Raw genomic sequence first — 5630 nt, forward strand, 5'->3', positions numbered from 1 at the left:
CTACTCTAAACATTTATTTATTTATTTATTTTAAACTAAATCATGACCCAAAAAAACTTCAATCTTCCCTAGAAACATGCAATTAACACCAAATTTGGGAATAAAATGCCCTTATTCAAATAAAGATCATAAAAAATGTAAAAAGATATAAATTCATAAAGTAGGGATTATTTTATATGTAATTAGCAATAAATACTCATAAAGTACCTATATTTTAATACGAAATATTACTGAAATTAGACACTTATCACTAACTTCTATCCAAACACTTCAAGATCTTGATGTTCATCTCCTCTTTATAAAAAATCTTCCCAAGATCAATAATATGGTTTACAATGTGTTTAAAACTCTTCTGCACATATGTTATGGTCTCCCCCTACTACATCATAGAGAGTTTATAGTTTGTATCAAGATATGCTTTTTGACACTCTTTACATCTGAGGTGCTTCATGTGTCACCCCTAAGATATCCAACATTTTCTTGGTCGAAGTGCATTGAGAGACCTTGAAAAATTCATCCACATTCAATATAGAAGTTATAATCTTCTTTGCCATACAATCATACTGAGCTTTATTATTTTCAATTTTTGACCAATCAACCCATGGTTTATCAACAAGCTTATTATTTATCATATGTTTAGGCACATAAGAACCATTAATAATTGCATCACAAATTCATTGATCAATTGATTCAATAACTATTTTCATTTTAACCTTCCTGAATTGATAGTTCACACTTTCAAATAAGGGTGGTCTGTTAATAAAGGTACCCTCACTAAAAGACAACTTGTTCTTAGCCATTTCAAAAAACAAGACCAAATCTTAAGTGTTTTTCAAGAACCAACTCTAATACCAATTGTTAAAAAGATAGGCCAAGTTCAAGGAGGGAGGAGTGAATTGAACTTCTAAATTTTTCCTTAAAAAAATATAGAATGAAGTTCTTAGAAATATCAACTAATTAAAATATTCTCATAATACAAAACAACACCTTAAAATTTAGTTATAGTTAAAAATTAGCAAAATCAACCAATTAAAATTTTTCCTAATTAGAGAATTAATTTGTTAGAGAGAAAGAGAGAGAGAGAAAGAGAAAGATTCACACAATTGTTTTATACTTGTTCACTCTTCCACAAGGGTTACATCCAACTTCTCAACTAAACCAACCAATATTCACCTAATCACAAGTCTTTACAATACAAAAGACTAAAAAATAAACACAACTCTTGCACTCTACAAGAGTGTTCTACCCACAAGTAACCCGCTATTACCCTTCAGAAATTAGAAACCCTATCTAATTTCAACCAACAACACTGAAATGAAACAAACAGTAACACTTGAACTTATAGAAGAATCAAACAGCCATATGAAAACCCAAGAATTTTCAATCTATTAAAAACAAAGTTATAACAAATTAAAAAAAAATCACATAACTACTTAAGGTTTTAAGTGATTTTAACATATTACTTCAATAAAATATATTAATAGATTAAAATATCATTTTAATCCATTAAAATTACCTTAATACAAACATTAAGTTCTAAAACGTTTAAAAACATTTAGAAATAATTCTAGGATTATTAACTTTGGTAAAAGAGGCACAAAAGCTTCATATTTATAATTGCATCTTGTTGGGGTAGATTTAAAATCCTTTTCTTGGCAAGCAAATCGAGTCAACTATTGTATAGTTGAGGGTTGTCATATCCAGAAGGAATTAATGTTTACCACACCAGAAATAACTTTATAGATGAAGTGATGTGAAAAACAGAGGTTGATTGCATATATTTCATAAATAACTAACTATAATAATACTACTATCATATTTATATCATGAGGCGAAGCTTTAACAAACAACTAGAGTAAAAGATTGATAATATAATACAAATGTTAGGATTGAAAGAGCTTTATTAATCGCTCTTATTATTGTTATTTATATATGCTATGTTTAATCAAACTCATTATTCCTTACGGCCAAACCAAGTTGATTCCTCGCATGAGATTATCTAGAACCATAATTTATCCTAATCAATTCCTTGCATTGTTATACCTTATTTCTGCATTAAGATGAAACAATTCACTATATCCTCAGCTTCATGCTCTATGACTATTGAGATCCATGGCTAGTTTGTTAGGGTTTAAATTCATGAAGTCACCTTCCAATCTCATTCATGCATCAATGGTCATTCCTCACCATTGAGCATTAAGCATACTACCAAGCCCAATAAATTCGAATCTCAAATAAAAACAAGCATTCATAAACAACAATAACTTAAGAAATATCACATTGCTTTTGAATCCCGACATGATAAGTTTATCAACTCATAATAAAGTCTTATAGTGAATACTCAATATGAGAAGTTAAAGAAGAACAAACATGAATCCTTGAATGTTGTTGGTTACCTTAGGCTTTTGATCCTTTCCTTTAGATGATTCTGTTTAGGCTTCAACTTTGAGGTTTTATTCTTCTTAATTTCTCTGTCTCTTAGAGCCCCTTGTCCTTCTTGATTTTTCTCGAGACCTCTAATTTGAAATGAAGCTCAGAGGTCCCTATTTATAGATTTTTAAGAGGAAGCTCTAGGATATTAAGCAGATTTGGCTTCAGCTCAACACATACCAATTCGTTCAGCCGATTAGCTTTCTTCATGTTGAAGTAATCTTTGGGCTTCAAGCCCAATTCTTAGGTTTCTCATATTCAGGGATTTGTTATGGATTCGCTCCAAGTTGAGCCCAACACTTGCTTTTCTTAACTATGAAGTATTCTTTGACTTGAGCTTGTCTTCAACCGAAATTCATTTCTTTCTATTTTTGGTGCATGATGACTTCAAGTCTTTCCTTAGCGAATTTGAGTTTTCTTCACAGTGAAGGACTCTATACGTTGAACCCTTTATACTCTAGATAACTTTAGTTTAATCTCAATCCGTTCAAGTATTATAGAAAGAAGTTGAATTCTAATATATTTTGAAACATTTTATAAGTGTATACATACATAAGTTAGTTTAAGTTTAAGGTTACATTTACTTATTTATTTATATAGAATTTATACGCATTTATATAAAATTTTACTTTTCTAAAAATTAAAAACTAAAATGCATAAAAAGATCTGGATAATATATAGTTATAAGTTGAAAGTTTAATTGCAAACATGAATTGTTTTAATTTTTAGAATATAAAAATACGTATTCTTACCTGAAGCTAACATTATCTCCAATTTCAGTAAATGATAATTTTGAAATTCTACAGTTCAACGTCCATGAGACTAATTATTAGAGTCTGGACTATACCTGGCAGTCTTAAATATTATAAATTATATACTTGTAGTGTACCTGTATGGATATTGGGGACTGAGTAATGTTGGTCCACGTCGATACAAGGTGTCTGCTTCAGTCTTAGTTGTCTTGTCCTTCGAGTTTCCTTCTTCCTCGCGTGCCTCGGTCGGCCGGTGGGGGTACCTGCGATTGTGCTCCGACGCTCAAGTCAGTAATCTCTCTCAGTGAGAATCTTTGATAATCTGAAAAACATACCTTTTTCTCTTTCTTTTCCTTCTTTTGTACTTTCCCCTTGGGCTTGGGCCCTCTGGGTCGTTAGTGGTTCGCCACGTGTTTTCTGGTTTTTGGGTCGTGTTAGGTGGTTTCCTGGGATCCAGGGGGTGTTCCCGAAAATCTGGGGAGTGCTCACGTGCGTTTGTTGTTCAGTGGGAATTAACCGTTTGTCCTATGCGTGACCACGTTAGTTAGATAATTTTTAATCTGAACCATGCGGTCGTCCGGTCCAGACCGGTACACTTGAGATAATTTTAATCTGAACCACGAGGTCGTCCGGTCCCGACCGATACACTTGCCCCCCAGGCTCGAGGTGAATAAAAGCCGAAGAGTCGTAATGATTGTTGTGCCTTTCCGGTCCCGACCGGTACATGTAGTAAAATATTCTTGTTAGAACAAGTTAATATAACATATTTCATTTAAGATATATAAAATATAAAATAATTTGTTTGAAAAGTGTTTAACTTTAATTATTCTTTGACATTGAATATTTAATTTGTATACTTTGGACTTGAAACGTTATAATACTATATATATATTTTAAATTATTTATCAATGGGGATGTAGCTCAGATGGTAGAGCGCTCGCTTAGCATGCGAGAGGTACGGGGATCGATACCCCGCATCTCCAATTATTGGTAAAACCTTTTTGAAAATTAATATAATAGTTGCTGAAATTGTGTCTTTCCTTATAAATTACTTACGTTAGTCTTTCTTCTTTTCTTTAATTAAATGTTTACTACAAATAAAAGATCTTAGGTTAAATTATATCTCGGAACTTTTGTTTTCAAAAATTTAATTTAGTTTCTAATTTAAAATGTGGTTTCATATTTTATTAGAAAATAGCATTGATGTAGTCAATTTTGTTTGATGATTTGACTTTAGTAGCTAGTCATTTTCAAATCTCAATTAATTCTAGCGAATGAATAATTTTAAAATGACCTTCTATGAAAAATGGATACATATGTAAAAGAAGACCGATTAGTTTTTCATATTTTTCAAGAGTATGTTATTTTCTATAAGTATCTAAAAAGATCAAAATTAAAAATTAATATCACAAAAAAATATTTGCATAACAAAAATTCATCACCCACACACTCAACTAGATTGTTTTCACTAGGGAGAATTTGTAGTGTAGTTGAAGCTTATGTATTTGATGAATCCAGCTTCAAAATTATATATATATATATATATATATATATATATAAATAATTTTGTGTGTGAGTTTATTTTCTTTAAATGAGTCGATGTTTTTTTTATCAAAGTTAATGATCCAAAAATTATTTTTGAATATATTTGAACATCTTACAATTTATTATTGGTAATTAAGATAATTTTAATGGATTGAAATGATATTTTAATCTATTAAAATATTTTTAATTAAAGTATTTAAAAAATGAAGTGAATATTTTAATTAGTTATTTTATAAAATCAATTTGTTAAAATCACTTAAAACCTCAAGTGGTTCTTTGATGGATTTTTAATCTAATAGAACTTGTTTTTAATAAATTAAAAATTCTTGAGTTTTCAAAAAGTTGTTGTCTATTAAGTTTTAACATATTGAAAACTCGAATTAATCCATTATTTTCACTTTAAGAGAAATCAATAAATTAAAACAAAATTTTAATCCATTGACATTGATAGTTCAATTTTTGTAAAACTCTATTTCTCTAATGATTTAAAGACACTTATGAAATCTATTTTGTGAGAATCATTACAACATCTTGAGAGATAATTACTTTTTGTGTGAAAACTTGGGTTTTTGAGACATTCTTTGAATTTCTTGGATCACATATTATTCGTTGAAGAGTAGTTTCTTAATTTCAGAACCTATTTGATTCAATTGTAATTCAAGTGTTACTTCGTGTAAATCTTTTCAATTATGTGTTGTTGGTTAAAATTAGAGAGGGTTTCTAATTTTTGTAGGGTAACTAGGGGTTAGTTGTGGGGTATAACACTCTTGTATGGTTGAAGAGTTGTGTTCTTTGAGTTTTGTTTATTGTAAAGATTTGTGATTAGTGAAATCTTTACTAGTGTAGCTAAAAAACTTGATGTAACTCTTGTGCATGGGTGAGCTAGTATAAAAACAGTTGTGT

General features: G+C 29.9%; 1 non-coding gene across 1 annotated transcript; it reads left to right on the forward strand.

Moving 5' to 3' along the window:
• Positions 1-4092: 4092 nt before the first annotated feature.
• On the forward strand, positions 4093-4165 carry TRNAA-AGC (transfer RNA alanine (anticodon AGC)). The gene has a single exon. It is a non-coding gene; the product is annotated as a tRNA-Ala (tRNA).
• Positions 4166-5630: the final 1465 nt, after the last annotated feature.

This window comes from Phaseolus vulgaris, chromosome 11 (genome assembly GCF_051622355.1).
Source record: "Phaseolus vulgaris cultivar YP4 chromosome 11, ASM5162235v1, whole genome shotgun sequence".
Taxonomy (NCBI): domain Eukaryota; kingdom Viridiplantae; phylum Streptophyta; class Magnoliopsida; order Fabales; family Fabaceae; genus Phaseolus; species Phaseolus vulgaris.